Source organism: Lissotriton helveticus, chromosome 7 (assembly GCF_964261635.1).
Source record: "Lissotriton helveticus chromosome 7, aLisHel1.1, whole genome shotgun sequence".
NCBI lineage: Eukaryota > Metazoa > Chordata > Amphibia > Caudata > Salamandridae > Lissotriton > Lissotriton helveticus.
The window spans coordinates 798,025,607-798,046,839 of record NC_136068.1 but is presented as its reverse complement, the minus strand read 5'-3'; positions in this window follow the sequence as shown (position 1 = coordinate 798,046,839).

The following is a 21,233-nucleotide window of genomic DNA, read 5'->3' as shown; positions in this document are numbered from 1 at the left end:
GCCCACAGGTCTAGCTAGTGCTACTTATAAAACTTATAAAATAAATTAAAAATAAAATAAATCTGTGCAGAAGTGATGTAAATGGCACGGATTTTCCTGATAACCTGTGAATGGTCGCAATCAAATAAGCCCTACTTGTATGTAGATGTGACCTCACTCATCCTTTAGAGTGTGTATGTGGAATATGGATAGATTATTATATTGTACATAATTAATTAAATCATTACATTTTCACGTAACATTTGAATAAAATTAATTGTAAAATGTCTTGCATTCAGTTGTGTTACATATTTGTACAACATAAAAGTGTCCCACAGGTTCAGTAAACATTTTAAAATCGTGATGTTGCCCTGCGAGCTTCTTTTTTTTATTAAATAATAAAGCAAGCACTACATGATCATTTTAAAAGCTGGATGTATAAGGGTGATAAAGGATGTGTAAATAAACACAACATACCTATTAAGTAGAATAAGTTGCATTTAAATAAGCATGAAATAAATGTAAGAGTAGTAATGATGACACGCTGGTAAGTTGTAAACCAAGTAGGTTTATTCAGGTAAGTACACAGGTGGTATAAATCTTCAGTAAGTCCTTATCAACAGTTATATAAGTCCTGTAGGGCAGCCCCACCAGGAGCCTGCTAGCTGCTCAGCCCCATCTGCCAACTGTCATCCTCATCCAGTCACACAGGCATTCCACTCATGGCCCATTTACCAACATTCCATACAGAACACAGACACACAGGCTGAACAGCTAGGACATTGTAACATAGGAGATAACATGAGTCATGATACGTGATGCAAGAATACTACAAAAATGTTTTGCATTCAGTTGTGCTACATGTTTATACGACATAAAAGTGACCCACAGCTTCAGTTAACAATTTAAAATTGTATTATTGCCCTGCAAACTTCTTTTTTAAAAGTATAAAGCAAGCACTACATGATCATTTTAAAAGTTGTATGTATAAGGATGATAAAGGATGTGTAAATAAACACAACATACCTATTAAATAGAATAAGTTGCATTTAAATAAGCATGAAATAAATGTAAGAGTAGAAAAGAAAGTGAAAAGAAAATAAGACTAAGAAGGAGTGTGATAAGAGTGATCAGTGACAAAGAGGTTAGGAGAGTGAAAAAATAGGTCTCGGAATATATAGTCAATGTTAACATATCCTCAGCAAGACTACAGGCATATACTAAGTAAGTAGGATTCAAACATTTATGGAGGTTTAGGAACGTCTTCCAGGAGAGGTTGACGAGAAATGGAGTTCCGAGCAGAGGTGTCTAAATAGATGGTAACTGGTGACCAAATAATGTCTCTTTTAATAGGGCGACACATGCTCTGTCGAGTCTATGATTATGGCAAGTGTTATACCACCATGCTTGAAAAGAGAGGTGAAAGGAGTGTTTCCAATATTTAGTAATTTGCCGAAGAGCAATTGCAATTAATAGATCAATTATTACAATTCTATGGGCCAGATGTAGGAGCCCTAATACCGGTCGGAAACGGCAGATTTTGGCCGTTTCTGACTGATATTAGGGTTTTTCGATGTTGGGGGCTGAAAATTACAGAATCGGTATATTTACCGATTCGGTAAAATTACCGATTTGGTAAATTACCGAATCGGTAAATATACCGATTCTGTAATTCCAAATGTAGGTGGCGCAGTTTACAGTGCCACAGGCCCTTAAGAGTCGGTATTTTACCACACAATCCTATTGTGTGGTAAAATACCGAATTCAGGTGTGCATGCACATCTGTGCAATGTGACACACAGACATGCCCTTAGGGCATGTATGTGTGCCACATGTCACACAAGCCTGTACTTGGGGTGCTACAGGGTGTCAAAGTGACACCCCCTGCACACTTGCAGGATTCGGTATTTACCGATTCGGTAAATACCGAATCGGTATTGCCCATTGATTCCTATGGCCTTCAAGGCCCATAGGAATCAATGGGCAATACCGATTCGGTAACCGAATCGGTATTCCTGATTTCGGAATTACCTACATCTGCCCCCTTCCCATTTACAGACTCTTAAATACCGAATCGTTAAAATTCGGCATTTAAGAGTCTGTAAATGGGAATTACCTACATCTAGCCCCTATATGTACAGTTGTGCCAATCATCTGAAAACTACCTAGACTAATATTTTTAAATGGAACTGTAATATTAGTCTGAAAAATAGAGTTAATTTGGGTCCAAACCTTCAGCCAAAATTGATGTGCAGATTGACTGGAAAAATAACAGTATAAATGTGCCTGGGTGGAATTACATGTCCAACAATTTGATAAGGTCTCTGAATTCATCTTGTTTAAGGTGATTGGGGTAATCATAAGCCTATTATAGATGAAGAATAGAGTTTGAGTTGTGCTTGCAGAACGTGATGTTTTGCGAAGTTTCAACCATATTGTATCCAAGAGTGTAGTAGGTCATGACATTTCGAAACCCTTTCTCCATTGTAATTCAACTTCTAATTTATTTCTGGTGTCTGGGAGTTTAGTAAGAAGTTTATAGATGGATGAAGCAGTGGGGATGAAGAGAGTAGGGAAGTAACCTGGGTATTCTAAACTTTTTAGGAATATGTAATGATAGTGTAGTTAAAGTGTGAGTAATAGCATGTATTAAAAGATTAAATTTGCTGCAATACGTTTTTGGGAAATTATAGAGCAGTTGTGCTTCCAAATTTTCCCAAAAAATAGATTTGCTGTTAAGTTTTAGGAGTTTATTATGCCACGTATAAGTGGGAGAGGTGTGGCGCCGCGGCCAGGGCGACTGACGCTGGAATCTGGGGATCAGGGTTCGATCCCCGGCTCCGGCGGCAGGTTAGCCCAGCACCATGTGACTCTGGGCAAAAGCTAGCTTAATCTTCCCGACGGCCCCCAGCGCCTAGAGACCCTTACGGGTGATTGTGCGCTTTACAAATGTGGATTATTATTATTATTATTATTATTATTATTATTGACAAATTAGTTTTTTGTCTGAGTGGTATGAGAAGAGTATTGCTCTGAGTAATTTATAACTAGTCTTGTAAATAGGAGAGGGCATGAAAATAGTTTTTTGGGTGAAGGATAAGAATTCCTTAAAAGAGAAGGGAAAGGATACTTGATTAGTCTGATAAATGTTTGGAAAATTGTTTGAGCAAGAAAGCAGTGTGATATGATTTACGTCAAGTAAATTTACCCCACCATGATGTTTACTACATTTGAGACATACAAGATTTTTTGTTATTCTTTGGCAAGGAAGTATGGAGTACATGTTTTTAAAGAAATGAGTTGGGATGGTAGGAGGAATTGCAGGTATGATAAAAAGAATAATAGGTACAAACACAATCTTGATGCAATCAATTCTACCACATCAAGGCAGAAATAAAGGATGCCACCTAGTTGTTAAGTTGTTTAAATTAGTTATAACTGCATCAGGTTTAAAGAGTGTGATGTCTTGATAGAGGTTGTAAACCACATTTCTAGATATTTAATTTTATGGGGATTCCACGCAGAATTAAATTGAATTAAATCAATTTTGGAGCATAAAATGTTAAGAGGAAGAATTTCACATTTATCTGGATTCAGTTTATAACCAGAGAGAGTAGCAAAAGAGGCAACTTCTGCAAGAAACGCTGGAAGCGAAGGGTTAGGTTTGGATTAAAATAATAGGATATTATCAGCATAAACACAAAGTTCAATCTGTGTATCTCCATATTGGAAACCAAATATATTAGGATTTGGTGATATTCTTATATGGAATGTTTATAATGCAAGAGTGAAAAAGGAGAGTGGAAGAGGACAGCCTTGTCAGACACCTCTATAAACAGAAAAAGAAGAAATTAAACCGTTTGCAAAAATAAAGACTTTGGGGGTAATAAATGAAAGGGATGCTAAGGAGATAACTTTGGGACTGAAACCAAACCAGAAGAGTGTGAATGAAAAAATTTCCAATCCATGCAATCAAAAGCCTTTTCAGCATTGAAAAATATAGCTGCTAATGATTGTGTATGCTTGTTGGACTTGCATAAAATGTTGAATGATAGTTTAGCGTGATCTGAAATGTGTCTACCTTTAATAAGGCCTGATTGTTCCTTGCCTGTGAGGATCAGTAAAAAGGATAAATAAGGAGGGCAAGAATTTGGGCAAAAGGTTTGTAATCAGAATGCACTGGAGATTTATTTTTGCATAACTTTGTGTCATATTGGTCTTTAGGAATGAGGCAAATTAGTGACTCTTGAAAGGTGCTGCTGACAAAAATGGAAGAGAATAATCAAGTAGTAGAAAGTCTGGCCAGTTTCATTTCTTCTTCTCTGCAATGGTCCTGTTTTAAAACAAAGACAAGGGTGAAATAATCCAAATCTACGGTTGAGATTTTGGAGAGCTGGTTGCATATCCAGAAACTTCTTTCTTCTAACCACCTTATTCTTGGCGAGGTCCTGGGAGAAATACAAGGTAGATCCTAGCCACGAGATTCAACTCGTAATCTAAACCTACTGTAGGACTTTCAATAAATAAGTATATTCCAGAAAATATAGGATGACACCTCTTGGTCTCTGTGAAGAAGATGAGCTGCGTGGACTATGTCATGTTCTATGTAGTCATTGAATATTCTAAATGGGTGTTTCAGGTATTCCAAGAAAGTTCAAGAAAAATGTTTAAAAAACAGACATTGTGCTGGATCCTTCTGCAAAGCCACAAATACATAGATTATTCCATTGGCTGTGATTCTCAAGATCTTCCACTTGCTTAGATGGAAAAATTTGGTTTGTAGAAAATTGACTTGATGAGTAGCAAATTGAATTGATTCAACCCTGTGTTTCATCTGCGTGCCTCTGCTGTCAATGGCTGCCCATTCATTATCTAGGATCTGAATGTGTCTATGTGTTTCCTCTACATATGGTTCAATAGCTCTTATTTCCTCTAGGACAGAGGTCTTCAATCTGTGGGGCGCGACCCCCAGGGGGGTCGTGGAGTCCTTGGAAGGGGGTCGCAGAATCTTTCAGAGCATGCAGTTCCTGGCGTCGGGCTGATCGAGGGTGCTCACAGCTGAGGCCTAATTTTACACCGAGGTGTGAAAAACATCAAAGCCTCATTAACAAGTAAAAGGTCTTTTAAAGGCCTGTCAAGTACTCTGGTGTGGCTGTGTGTGTGTCCCTGAAGCTGTTTCAACCGGGCTCACATACACGAGCTGGGGGAGGGGGAGTGGGGGGCTGGGGGAGCAGGCTGTAGTGTAGCCCTTTGAGTTCAATGGATGTTGCACGCCTGGAGCTGTGGGTCCCATGACACGTCCCACCCCCCTCCCGCCCCCAGCAGGGAGGCACAGAGATGCCCTCCCATGAGCAGGAAAGAAGGACAGAGAGATACTGACCCCCCCCCCCCCCATGAGAGAGGCACAGAAAAGGTGGGTGGATGAATGATGGGTGGATGGATGAAAGGGTGGATGGATTAATGAAGGGTGGATGGAAGGATGAAGGATGGATGGATGGATGGATGGAGGGATGTAAGGATGAAGGATGGATGGATGTGTGAAAAGGTGGGTGGATAATTGATAAGTGGATGGATGAAAGGGTGGATGGATGGATGAAAGGGTAGATGGATGGAAGGATTAAAGGGTAGATGGATGAAGGGTGTATGGATGGATAAAAGGTTGCATGGATGAATGATGAATGGATGTGTGAAAAGATGTGTGGATGAATGATGGGTGAATGGATGGATGAAAGGGTGGATGGATGAAGGATGGATGTAAGGATGAAAGGGTGGACGGATGAAGGGTGGATGGATGGACGAAAGGATGGATGGATGAAAGGATGGATGGAAGGATGAAAGGGTAGATGGATGAAGGATGTATGGATGGATAAAAGGTTGCATGAATGATGGATGGATAAAAGGTTGCATGAATGATGGATGGATGGATGTGTAAAAGGATGGGTGGATTAATGATGTGTGGATGGATGAATGATGGTTGTACTGATGGAAGGATGAAAGGGTGAATGGATGAAGGATGGATGGATGAAAGGGTGGGTGGATGGATGTATGGATGGATAAAAGGTTGCATGGATGAATGATGCATGGATGGATGTGTGAAAAGGTGGGGGATGAATGATGGATGAAAGAGTGGACGGATAAAGGATGGATGGATGGAAGGATGAAAGGGTGGATGGAGGAAGGATGGATGGATGGATGGATAGATGAAATGGTGGATGGATGGATGAAAGGGTGGGTGGATGGATGAAAGGGTGGATGGATAAAGGATGGATGGGAGGATGAAAGGGTGGATGGATGGATAAACGGTTGCATGGATTAATGATGGATGTGTGAAAAGGTGGGTGGATGAATGATGGGTGGATGGATGGGTGGATGGATGGAAGGGTGTATGGGTAAAGGATGGATGTATGGATGGAAGAATGAAAGGGTGGATGGATGAAGGATGGATGGAAGGATGGATGGATGCGTGAAAGTGTGGGTGGATGAATGATGGATGGATGTGATGAGGTCTAACAGGCGCATTTATGGCTGTCAAAAGTTGATGATGAGGAGTACCAGTTTCTAGAAACTTTTGTCGGAAGGGGGTCCTTACGCCTAAAAAGATTTTACAAGGGGGTCTCGGCATCAAAAAGTTTGAAGACCTCTGCTCTAGGAGTAGTTCCATAGATATATAATTTCAAAATATACGGCTCTCCACCCCTCACCGTATCACCAGAAGCATGTCTCCAAAATCATTTCCCCCATCTGTAATTCCCTAAATTGAGAGGTGAGGAGGCTGACACTTCTCCTAAACTGCTGCACTGGCAGGCGGTCATCTTTCCTGGCATCAAGGCACGCTCTGTCATGCCAGCTCCTTGAGTGAGTTTGGTGCTTGCCAACTTTAAATATTTCAAAACTCTAGCAATCAAATGGTTAGACTCAACCTTAAGGTACCACTCCATTGCTTTGTTACTGGATGTGTATTTAAGGTACTAAAACTCTCTCTAAGGCAATATTTTCTATTTGTTAATAGTTTTTCACACAAATGTATATTATGTGGCATAATGATTGAGGTGCCATTCTCCACAGTCTACATACTGGGTCAGAATAGAAATTGCATTGTCTTTTAACTTCATTGCAATTAGTTGTGGCAGGGACATTGGGATATATGTGTATATGCTACCGGTTGGCCTGTCTGCAATTTACTACTAAGCAAGCCTTGGCTATCAGGCCATCATCATGTTGCTGCCATATAGTCACCCTCTATCAGTAGCCACATCACATCTGAATGGTTCACCATTATACTGTGGAGTGTCATAAGGAAAGCCGAGATGATTTCTTTTTTTCTGGTAGCTTTAGGATTTATATAAATACTGTCTATACTTAATGGGGCTTCTCTTTTCTTGGCTATCAAGTATCTGGCTGAGTTTATCAAATTCAAATCCTCTATTCTTGAGTAAATCTTCGATGCACGCATTTTTATCTCACTGTGGATGCATATTTCTCCACCCCTCTAGGCACATGTCATCTCAGTTGCGATGACTTCACTGTATAATCCGGAAATGGGAATGGTGAACAGGCCCATGTTTCTTGAAGGCATGAAATATCAAACTCTCATTTTTCATTGTATCAGGCTTGGCGTATATACCATAGATGCCCCTAACATTCCATGAACACACTGTTACATGCATATCAGTGGAAATGTAACTGGTTTTAGAATATTGGAACTCTATAGGTAGCCAAAACCTGTTATCAATACTTCAGCTATACACTTTACAGCTGCTTTTGTTTTCTTCTTGCATGGCATTAGATATTAACAAGCCTAGATATATGGTGAAGTTCTTTGTGGCTCCTTTAGTCTTTTGCAGTATTGAAGAAATTATTCAATTTTAATATTGTGCAATAACTGGTGCCTTTGCATTCTCCGATGGGGATTTAAGTGTGTGATCAAAATTGATTGCATGTTTCTTCTTTGTTGGTAATACTGTCATAAACCCGTAATGCATCAATTGGTTTGTTTCTTTCGATTATCTGAATAATTGCTGTACTGACAAAAGTTTTTTCTGGTTGATCAATTATTTCCCCCTCTGCTGAAGACTTAACAGCGATTAACTCTACATCTGTGGATGCTGTATTAACTAGGCCCTGCAGGGCTTTACAGAGTTGAATATTGTTTTCTCTATTGATCTCTCCGCTGCACATAATTTATATTCTGGGTGCAGGGTCAATTTTTTTGTTGCGTTTATCATTTTTTTCTTGCTGGTTATTATGCTCTACCAGAACACAGCTAAATTCTTGCATTAGAGGATTCAATGTTGTTAACGTCAGCCGTTCATCAATCTCTTCTAACCGGCAACAGATGTTTACTATTTTCTGTTTCCTGGGTGCATTTGTTTTCTGTTCTCGGGGTCCGTCAGTTTCTTGTGCCCCTGATGAGGACCCTTGTCTCTCCTGCTTGCGCCACTGGCACCAATTCTTGACTTTGGAATTATTTGGAAATGAATTATTCTGGACAAATTTTCATGAGGGCCATTGACTCATTAATTGTCCACAAATCCATTGGGCAGCACTCATTTATATCTGATGGTTATGATTTTATATTCATAAATGTGTCGTTTGCCACAGAGTGCCCCTCTTTGTTACTCTTATGATGGGGATGGTGCTTGTTTTTGTTGACTTGGTAACTTCCTTTTCTAGAAGTTGGAATGGTTCTAATTTGTTATCCTGATTGAAATCCAAATTCCTTTCCCTGAGGGCTGAATTTATTTTACTTAAATAATTTCTCTCATTTTGTTGGCCCTCACCCTCCATAATATCACTGGCCGAGCTCTCAGAATGAACTTCCTTCAGTGCTGCCTTTTTATATTAGCTGGGTTATTTTCAAAAATTGGAAAACCACTTCAATTTGAGGTGTTTGTTATGCCTTTTCACCATAGAGTCTGCTTGGTATTTTTGTTCAACTTTTTTATTGGTTTCCTGGTTTGCTTAAATAGCGTATTTGCTCCAGCGGATACTTCTATTTCCGAGGCCTGATTTAAATCTGCCATTTTTACAGGTATTGTTTCTCTAGTGCTCAAGCCTGCCTTTTCCTCCCTAAAGTCACATCTTTGACTAGAGGGGGCAGCTTCTCTGTCCCCAAGTTCGAAAGTTCCTGTGAGCCTTGATCCCAGGGGCAGTATCTGAGCAAGGGCATTGGGGCTCCGCCCCCTTTACTTTCACCTCCAGTAGACCATTGCCAAATTTATAAAACAAACTCTTTAATATTTGTTTTAACACATCTTTTTTAAGGTCGGGCTGTTTTTGCCCTGATTAATCTCCGACTCTAATGACCGTGACGTACTACCTGCCAACACGCAACAATTCCTAAAGCCAGGGCTTTAAGTGGGATGAAAAAACTGGGGGGTCTCTTAAAGGGGCGTGGCCAGTGTAATTAGGGGTGTGGCTTTAAAACATCTACGCTAAAAATCTGTTTTTAGCATAGTGTGCCGCCCGACTTGTATTTTGCTGTTTCTGTCATTTCAGTCAGATATGTGATACAACAAGTAACATCATACTTACAACAAGTAAGGACTATTGGCCTTGTCAATGGTTATAAGCTGCATAAGATAAATAAGCTGTAACTATGGCTTGTTACATATAATATTGAAAAAGCTTCCAATTAAAGCCCTGCTGACCCTACCACAATGTTGCTGCTCTTGCGTATCAGAAAGAGAAGGGAAATCCAGAATAAAATGAATCTTTAAAGGATTTCCCTTCCCCTACATACGCTTACCTGGCATGACGTCATGCCGTAACTTCTCCACTAGTGAGACATGAGGGCAGGGCACATCGATGTGATTGCTGTCTGGATACGGGTCTCTATCGGGCTGTTTTGAGCCCTGGCACTTTTTTCCGGACTGCAGTGACCGCAAACTGCGGTCACTGCAGTCCGGAAAAAACATGGACCGCCTGTGCCAGGGCTCAAAACAGCGCCCGATAGAGACCCGTTTCGAGGCCCCCTTCAAAAAACTGCCGGTGCTCAGACCCCTTGAGACCCAGCCCACTTAAAGCCCTGCCTAAAGCTGTTGTCTGTGGCCGGGTCCATAGCCTAATATATTTGCCGGGCTGATGAGCTCACAGCCCTGAAGGTTGTGAGGTCATCATCAGCTCAGCAAAGCCATAGCCTAAATGACCAGTCTCCACCCCTGACGACGTGGGTTTAAAAGATGCCCTAGCGTTTTAGACTGAAGCTCCGTAGCACTGAAGCTTCATGTTAGTCAGAGAGTGGAGAGAATGGTCACCCCACCCCTTCCCAACTCGTCACAGGTAGCTCGGTGAATGGTAGCTCGGTGAATAGTAGCTCGGTGAATAGCCCTGTGACTAGTTAGGAAAGGGTGGGAGAAAGGCTGCAAGCCAGAGAGAAGCCGAAAATTCGAGTCTGCACAGTTGTTCACATTGACTTTTGAAGACAAACTGCACAGACCTGAATTGTCTCCTTCCCGCGTTGCTGTTAGAGGTATGTCATTGTGTGGACAGCTAGCATTTGAGGGGCAGCAACAGGCCCAGTGGTACTTTATCACAGCCCCAAACCTGTGAGTGGACCACGGCATAGCACGAAGCGACTCGGTAAGCAAAAACGTTTAGTTACTGTATTGCTTGGTTTACAGAATTTAAATAATGAATTCAGCATGCCACTTTAAAATAAATCACGGAAAACTATGCTAAAATCGTATCAGTTTTGACAGATAATTGGTGCGAAAAGTGTTTAAGACGTTTTATAGCACATTCTGCAGAGCCCAGGGTGCATGGTTCTCCAATACTTCCCTTTAACAGAGCCCAAAGTACATTGCAGCGAGGACCTATAGGGTCCTAGTGGAGAGCGGCTTAATGCTTTACCTATCCCAGGCTCTTTAGGGCATGTGGTGCGCTCCGAGGGCCATCTTGCCCTCTGATTGGTTGCACATCATGGACAAACTTTGCCTCACTCACTCACCATGGCTGCAGTCCTGTGCAGGTATCTCTGTGGTGTTGATTTCTGTTTCTGTCAGGTGGTGGATCTTTATTTATTTTAAATGTTGTCTGAGGCTGTGAAAGATTCCTTACAGACATTACGTGCAGCTGGCCATGAGGGAGAATCATCCCAGTGGGGGGTCAGAATGAATTGTGCAAGTGTACCCAAGTTGTTGCATGCTTAATGAATGCAGCCAGGCACCCATATAGCCTGTTACCTAACTTTGTCACACTGGAGTGCTGGTGGCTTTATGTTTGTGGCAGCCTGAAATATAATATTGCGGAAAACATTGAAAACCGGTTGAATGGGCAAATGTCTGGCCGTAAATTCACTCACAGAGCAGTTATTGGGCAATGACCAGGCAGTCTGTAGGCAGGACATTGATTTTTGTAGGCTCCACCACATACGGCTCACTATTCACGGTGAAGTCTGTCAAGTCCAGTATTGATCGCATGTGCCTGTCTGCAGCCCCTGCCACAGCAGATCCTAGTAAATAATTTTGATGTGGAACGTAAGTCCTACATGATTCATATTCTCTCAGAATTCCCCTTACTATGTTATGGGTTTTCAATTTGCTATAAGTACAGTACAATTAGGTGGCTAGTGTGTGTTTAACATATTTTTCCTTATTATATTGATCTGTGTTATTGTGCATGACAGGAAATATACTTTCTAACTCTGCAATAAATAACTATGCATATGTAGTCTCTAATAACTGTTTTATTTTGTTTGTAGTTTGTAGTATTTTAAATATCTGCTTCATAATAATCAGTTATTGATTCTAAAACGTAATTTCATTTTGACAACATTATAATTATGCATGCCAGCTCGTTAAGATTTGCAAACAAAATAATTCGTATTTCACCAACGGAGTGTAGTTATTACATATTCTGTTGGTTGGTATAATCTATGACCTCACCATTCAATCAATTAATTCATAGTCCCTAAACAAGTGGTTCCTTTTAGAAGTGAATAGCAATCTTCGTCTTTAAGCTTTAAAATATGAGAGCTATTTTTCGTTGTTTCTAAAATCTCTGAAATGTTTGTTTGCGGTGAAACTGTCAATATACAAATATTTCCAGCTGTATTTGTACTGAATGCATTATCAAAAAACTATTTGTTTACATATAAATGAGATTTCTAATGGCTTTGAACAGTCGTTTGCATTTAAAACCACAGATTGTTCTTCAAATAAACAGTGCATTGAATATGGAAATTCCCATGTAAACTTTGAAATCAAGTTTGCTAGTTGTCTACAGCAATCAACATCTTTCCTATTCAAAAATGCTTGTTACTACAATACATTAATGTGTATTGTAATATACCCACTCTTTAGCCATGTAACTCTAGATTTTTCATTAGGAAGACATTGTAACCAGTCACAGCCAGTGCAGGTAAGAGCGGTGGGGCTGGGCGAAGTAGACAGACGAGGAGGAGAAAAAAAAAAAGAAAAACACTTACCCTGCACTCGCCGCATCGCCAAATCTGCAATGTGACAAACTTAATGCAGGTTTTTTTTTTTTTTAAATGTTATTTTCCCTCGTAGTCATCAGTCAATTTCACCCCCTCCCCCCCGTCCCACCTCCCCCTAATTCACCGCTCTTACATGAACCGGTCACGACTGATCGTAATACTTCAAACTGTTGTTCTAATATAAAACTGTACACTGAATCTGATGATTACTTTGAATACACATACTAAATATTTCAATTTCATTCATGAAATTCCACGGCATCCTTTGTGATTTCAGTGCAGGTAAGGACGTTTTCTGCATCTTTTTCTACAAGCTTTTGGAGAGTTTCCGCATCAGGTTTGTGCTATAGCCAGAGCCTAATTTGTAAAAGAATGAGCGCCAGTACCCGAAACTCCTCCCAGAACCCCAAGGCTTGTGCAATTAAATGACAGTACATACAATACCAAGGCTGCATAGTCTTGAATTGCCTTATTCCTCTTTGATCCACTACCAGACACTCCCTAGTCCCTACCCCTTTCTGTCTCTCTTGCAGATTCATGCTTTCTCCCTTTATGATGGGTTTTCCATCTTTCTCTTTTTCCATCTTTACTCCTTGTTTGTTTTTTCCATACAACAGGTGGAAGCTAAACACGCTCCCTCCAACATTAGCCGTCGGAGGACCCTGCAATGTTATTGGAAGCACATAGCCTCCTAAACAGCAGAATGGAAGGTTTTCTGTATTATAGTCATTTAGTGTGACTTATTTCAGCCTGTTTATGAAATATGGTGGTCATGCATAAACTGTTAGCTGTTATCACGGTTCAAAATATTAGTTTCCTAAGTTCTAAGCCTTTTCATTAAACTTACAAAAGGATTAACGCAGTTGTGTTTAACATACCAGTAGGCCTCATTTCTTCATAAGATATACAGGTTGTAAGAAAATCTATGCCTTTTACGTCGGAAGAAAGACCAGCAGACCCTGAAGTATGGACCATAGCTCTATCGAATTTGAGGACTGGTTCCCTAAATCTTGGTCAAAACACCTTGATGGGAGGTGGTACCCCATCTATCCCTGCAGTCCTTTGTCATGAATTTTGCTTTACATTTACATTCGTAGTATGCCCCTAACATTGTGTATTTGATCATCATGGTTGAAGGTCTCAGGTGTCGCTATTAATTTGGTATTGCTGATATATGTAAAGTACAATGTGTGCTTCGTCCATATATTCATGAAATGTATGAGATTGAGAGAAAGGCGTAGTAGCTTTAAAGTGAATATGTTAGTGAATTGTCATGTTTTTCTCCCTACATTGCATCGAAAACCTTGAAGGTATTTGTCTCACAATAATATCAAGAAATGATCTAAAATTAGTCCATAAACCGCTTTCAGAGACCGCAGCTTTAGATTCCAGAGGAGAAGAGTTGTTCTCAATGCTACTGCATCAATCCTGGTCATTACCAAATAAGAAAATGTGGTCACCTACACATAATCTAGCTTTATTTTTTAGCTTAGGACTGTAAAATGTAAATGAAGTTCAGGTATGTACAGCAAACATCTAAATAGTGAACCCTCATATAATGGCAGACTTTTAGGGGACGATTATGATCTTCCTACTACCTAATTATAATTTGGGCGGTCTGAACTGAAACCGGCTGGTCATTCCTTGAGCCAGTCGGAGGCGGCCTGTAATCCATATGGACGGCGTTTTATGCTGTCAGGATTACGATGCATGGTTTCCGGCTGGCTTTCCATGCTGGGCTTTCCGACATGTAAAGCCTGTCAGAAAGCATGTTTGGGGGTGCCAAGCAGGGCCCCCTTTTGTTTGTGGCCTCCGGTTGGAGGCTGAGGTGGCACCAGTTAATCCCTGTACCGTGTGGCAGGCCACCTCATGTGCCTGCCACGTGGTGCAGGGTTGAGCACAACCTCCCATTTCCCTATGGGAGCCTTTGCTATGGCCGGTTTATGGGCGTAACACATGCTCCCATAGGAAAATGTGAGTATGTGACCCCACCATGTGCGGTTGCATCGTAATTAGGTGGTCGGGAGCTCCGACCAGAGGTCGGTAGGTCCTGTTTCTGTGACGGTGTCGGGCGGACGTAAGCCCCTATGTGTCATTATCTTTGATAGCAAGGAGTAGCTACAAAAGAAATTTCCATAAGGTAACATATTGCCTGGTTATATACTATTACATTCTGTCCATAAATAATAACCGCATTTATATCTGTAATAATATGTTTACATATACTCCACACTGAAATTAACTTGCAATAAAGCCTTTTAGATTAAGAGTACAGATTTGTTTGGTGTGCTCCTTTTGGGGCAAAGGGGTTCCGTAATTCACAACAGTAAATACCTATGTTCTTTCTGGCAGGTTTGCTACATGTGGAACACTCTGTTATGTTTTAGAGCAATATGCCTTCTTGCTGGCATGCTTCATAACAACCAGCCAACGCTGCAGTGACATACCCACTACTTTGGACGGGTGCTCCTCTGCCAGCCACCATGAGAACAAGATGGACCTGGTCACAAGAATCCACCTCTCAGCACCCAGAGAGTCTGGGCTTTCTGGAGCTAGAAAAGAACAAACCATCATGAAGGGACCTTATAAGGGGAGCTAGAAAAACAAAACAAAAAAAGTGCTGGCGAATTGAGAGGATAGGAATGTACACATCCATCAATCCCATACAGAAACCAAATGCATAATATCTTGGAGAAGATTCATGCTGACCCAATAGGAATGATAAAAGACTTTCATGTCCTTGAAGGAGTGTAATATGACAGAATGCTCAGAAATTTTTCAAATCAAGAAACAGATTCCCATAAGCATCCTGTTCCTCCCATGAATGGAGATGGTGGCCACTTTGATCAAGAAAGACTTTGTAAACCTCCACACAGCTGAAAGCATCAGTGGATATTTGGACCAAGAGATAAAGAAGAATAGTGAAGGAGGTTAGCTCTTTTGCATGCACCTAACATTCAATGTACCACGTAACTGCAAGACCATGGCCAGATGAAGATCCTTCTCCTACCTTGCAGCAAAGACCTGGAAAACCCTGCCTCTCCACCTCAGACAATCCCTGTCACTGCCTCAGTTTAGGAAGGACCTTAAGAACTGGTTCTTCGAACGAACCACAGTGCCTTCAACAGAACAGCCAACCCCCTCTCTCCTCCATGCCTTGAGACCCTTACACAAGAGTAGTCACACTTTACAAGACACTTGATTAATTGGTGTATTAAATGTCCAATACTCCTCAATTCTTGAGGGGTCTCAGCCAGCACTTGAGGAAAAATCTCATGTGACCCTCAAAACAACCCAGATGAAAGGAGATTAGGAGAAATTCCCAGACTCTTGAAGCATAATTGTGAATGCCTGTTGTGTGACATATAGGCCTATATATCAGGGTCCCCTATGAAGAGGAGTGAAAAGAACAGAGGTTAGAGAGTAACAACCAGCACTTGTCATGTTTATCTAACTATTGTCGCCCCTCTGTACATGCCCAATCCCTGTATGGATGACCAGCAGTCTCATTAAGATCAGTGCAAGGCACACCTTTGGCTACTGGCACTTTTTCCCATATTGTGAATCCTTAACTCTGCTATACATGGGACCCATAGCACTACCATATGTGAGACTCATAGTACTTCTTAGGCCACTTTAACCCCTTCCACAGATTCCCATTGGCCACTCTCCCTGGGCGGGGATGAATCAATTACTGATTTCCCCAGGGACTTTTCGCTTCTCATGGTAAAAACGCAAATAAATGGGGCCTCCCAGAAGGATAACACCAGTTTTGGGCGTCATATTTAATTTGCATCCTGGCCTCGAGTTGCCACTAGGCTTCTTTGAAGGAAGAGGTATTTTGACATAAGTGATCTTTAGCACTTACCAGGTCTGGACATTCTGGAGCACTGGTTGAGCTCTGGGATCTCTCTCCTGCAAGTTTCCTGGTCTTCCAAGAGTTAGAAGAGAGAACGTAATGAGAAAAAACAAGGCATGGAGACTAGTCAAGCTCAGCAACAAGAATGTGCTGTTCTATGTATGCATGCATGTACGAGTTAAGAATATTTGGAAGTGATCTTAGAATTTGTACCCTAAAAATATATTTCTTGGACTGAGTTGAAGACGTAAAATAAGAAGTATCCTAGCTCTCCAACTCTGGGGAACGCCTTACTGATTACTTATGGATAACAAGTGCTGCTGCACTAACAAGCGGATCACTGACAGAATATCGAGGTGGAAAATATCGACCTGCCAAAATATCATGGACAAAATATAGAATGCCAAAATATCGAATTCCTATCTACAAACAGGTAAGTACAAAAATATGCATCCAAAATATAGTTGTAAATAATATAGTTTGTTAAAATATTGAATTTTTTAAATGTCTTAAAAGTAATGTAAAAATAATGAAAAAATAAATATAATTAACTAAAACATACTTAAGAATACTTAAATAACCTTAACATTAATAAATCATTAATGTAAGTAAAAGAAAAATTACTATACCCACTCCAGTGAGTGCAACAGTAGTGAAAGCATTGGATAGCGTATGGGTAAAAATTACTATTCCTACTCCAGAGAGTGCAATAGTAGGGAAAGTGTTGGATAGCTTAGGGGTAAAAATGACTATTCCCACTCCAGAGAGTGCAACAGTAGGGAAAGCGTTGGAAAGCGGGAGGGTAAAAATTACTATTCCCACTCCAGTGAGCGCAACAGTAGGGAAAGCGTTGGACAGCATAGGGGTAAAAATTGCTATTCCCACTCCAGAGAGTGCAACAGTAGGGAAAGCGTTGGATAGCATAGGGGTAGAAATTACTATTCCCACTCCAGAGAGTACAACAGTAGGGAAAGCGTTTGATAGCGGCAGGGTAACAATTACTATTCCCACTCCAGTGAGTGCAACAGTAGGGAAAGCGTTGGATAGCGTAGGGGTAAAAATTACTATAATCTCTCGAGGGAGTGCAACTGTAGGGAAAGTAATGATTTAATATTTAAATAAGAATACATTAATTATCAATACCAATACATTAATTACAATTAATTACTAATTACAAAATAATAAATAGTTATTTAATTATAAATACTAATAAATATTATTTATTAAACATTAATTACAGATTAATAATTAACTAACAATCTACAGTTAAATATCAATAACAAAAATATAATATACATTAAAATAATTACCAATAAAGAATAAATTAACAATAAATTAATTATCAACACACAAAAATACTTTCAATAATTACTTAATTACAATTAAATTACTTCCCACCCTATTCCCCTATAAACCCATATCCTGCTCCAAATAATAAATGAATACAATTAAAATAATTATCAATTAATAAAAAATAATTGCCAATTCATAAAAATTATTTACCAATTAATAAATAATTATTAATACCAATAAATAAAAATAAATATTTGCCTAATTACAATTAAATTACTTCCCACCCTATTCCCCTATAAACCCGCAACCCGCTACAGAATTAAAACGCAAGATTAAATTAAAAATAATTCACAATTCCTAAAAATTATTATTTAATTTACTATAATTAAATAACTTCCCACCCTATTCCCCTATAAACCCACAACCCGCTACGGATTTAAATTACCCAAAAATTCAATACCATAAAATTCATTACTTTAAAAAAATTAAACATACATTACAAAAATAATATACATTTTTAACATATATACTAACATACAAAACACTTTAAAATATTGATGTTATTAAAAATTGAATATATTTTAAAGCCTATATTATGTACTTCGATCTTTTGGCAGTCGATATTACTTACCTGCATGTCAATATTATTAACTATTATATTACGTCCATTCGATATTATGTCCATTCTATATTTTTAATTTGATAGTATGTCCATTCTATATTTTTTTTCTCGATATTGTGTCTAGTTACCCTAACAAGCGACTGACTATTCCTACTGTGCCAGAGATTGTTTGAACATTTTTGTGAATTAATTAGAGAACTCGAGAACAAAGCCTAATGTTCAAAAGGTGTTGGAATCTGTAATAAAATGATACCAAAGGTAAAGTCAAAGACACAAGCTGTAAGGAGCATTGATGTTCTAATGATAACACCCTTCCTCTAAAATGCTGTGGTTGTGAGATAATACAAATGCAGATGAGTTCAGAACAAGCATTGATAAACATCTTAGAGTCTAGTGGACACAAAAGTCAGAGTCTCAAACTAGGAAAGCCTTTGCGCTTTTTGTCATCGTCAGCCGCGGGCCGTGGAGGGAGTTACGGTGGGTGCATGGCAAGAAGCAATGCTGTGCGCGCTACGAATTTCGTTTTATTAATTAAATTGTGTACTTACCTGCAATGATCATATGCCTGTATTTAGCACCCTCCACCCCGCCCCTCCCCCTCCCCGCCTCCCTGCCCCACCGTAACTCCCTCCGCGATTTTGGTTTTTCTGTCCATGTTAGGTTTATCCAAAACCTAATGGATGGGCAAAAGCAAGGATGATAAATGTTCAATTGGTCAGCGAAGTCCCAGGAACTGAAAGGGTCCCTTTCTCCTTTTCCCCTTGTCAAGCAATACTGATTGATTGCCTCTTATTGGAAGACTCAGAAATAAAACTGGGTAAGAGTAAGAACAGATTCTGCATCGTCCACTCAGAACTTTAGTTTATTGTAAGGGTTTTGGGCTTTGATGTGCTTTTCTCATGATGTCACTAACTCAGTTATACTAAAACATAAAGGGACACTGCAACTTGGACGTCGGATGCAAATAGTCATCACAAAACGTGGGGGTGCTAAAAAGTCACCTACACAAACAATTTAAAGAGAAAAAAGAGAAGGAGAAAAAGGAGCCTAGGTATAATCACCCTTCGTAACAAAGGCAAATGTTGTCCTTCGTAGCCCTCACACACCCTTGGGATATCATGTGTCATCATACACCCATCGGATGTCATGCTTCATCATCGGGCCACAGCTCCACGTGGGGCCGGCGCTGCAATCCCCCACGGGCCCCAAGATGGGACACTTTGCTGGAGATCTTTTTTTGGACAGCCGGATGGTGCATGTAGGTGTGCGGGGTAAAGGTGATATGGGGTAAAGTGAGGGAAAAACCAGTGCCTAGTGAAAAATTGGGGAGGGGGTTTGTACGCAACAATATGTCGTAGTGATAAACCTCAAGCTGTACAGCAACAATATGTCGTAGTGATAAACCTCAAGCTGTACAGCTTGAGGTTTATCACTACGACATATTGTTGCGTACAAACCCCCTCCCCAATTTTTCACTAGGCACTGGTTTTTCCCTCACTTTACCCCATATCACCTTTACCCCGCACACCTACATGCACCATCCGGCTGTCCAAAAAAAGATCTCCAGCAAAGTGTCCCATCTTGGGGCCCGTGGGGGATTGCAGCGCCGGCCCCACGTGGAGCTGTGGCCCGATGATGAAGCATGACATCCGATGGGTGTATGATGACACATGATATCCCAAGGGTGTGTGAGGGCTACGAAGGACAACATTTGCCTTTGTTACGAAGGGTGATTATACCTAGGCTCCTTTTTCTCCTTCTCTTTTTTCTCTTTAAATTGTTTGTGTAGGTGACTTTTTAGCACCCCCACGTTTTGTGATGACTATTTGCATCCGACGTCCAAGTTGCAGTGTCCCTTTATGTTTTAGTGATGTAGTTAGGAGCATGGACTCTGTATCTTCAATAGCTCTTGGGTCTCCTTTTGTTGTTGATACTAACTCAGTTATGCCAAAATACCTGGCAAATCAATCGCCTTAATAATGTTTGTTTTCTTCATATTTATTGACACTAGTGATGGTGATCCAGCTGAAGTGTTTTATTTATACAATTTGGTTCTGTTAACTAATTTTTCTACACTCATTTACTTCTCCAATCACACTGGGCCCTTTATGATTAGATGCTCAATCCAAATCCATTAACTACAGAGGCAATGATCCTCTGATGAATCTTTGTCCACCAGTTGGAGGGGTGGACATTACGATTTCTAAACTCGCCGTTAGCTGTCCATTGAGTACCATTAATTGACAGCCAACTCACAAAATAGAAATCAAATTTAGATACACCACTCTTAAGACCATAATGTAAATATAAAGAATAGCAACTGGAAGTCCCAACCTCTTGAAAAAGTTAAGACGAATAAGAATTATACCAATATCTGCAGTCGCTACATAGAATAAAAGAAGCAACACCTGATTTTCCATCAGGGCTTGCTGATTCTTTCTGTAATCCTTTTAAATCATCAGTAAAACCAAATGGTGACTCAACCAGACTCAATAATAGACTCAGGCAAATTTGTAATAAATGTGATTATTTTATTAGAGTTGCAAAGTTCATCATAATCAGCAATTGCTTAAACAGCTCATTTAGGAATACAACAGTTTTAAGAACAATACCAAGCAATTTACTATGCGGTTTCAAACCAATAACAGCCACAGAATTACAGAGTCTGACTACTAAATAGGCAGAAGGATGTCTCATGAAGTAACTGCTCAATCTCTAAAGGGATGGGAGGGATTCAGTTATAGTTCGTTAAAGGGGAGTCCATAGCAAAGCATGAATAAGATCTATGAAATGTTCGGCATAAAAACTCTGGCCATATGCCACCGAATGTAGCATAGACCAGGCAGTCCAAAGTTAGCAAAAGGTCAAAAATTGAATACCATCCTAGTCTGTAATGCAATGTAGCATGCTTCTGAAAGCATCTCAAAAGAAAAGTCTGTAAGCTGTCTGCGTAAAAAGAGAATGATGTCTGTGTTGCCTCTCCTTTGGGGTATCTTTTTTATAGACTCTTTGGTAAAGTCCTAGTGGCATACCATCACATG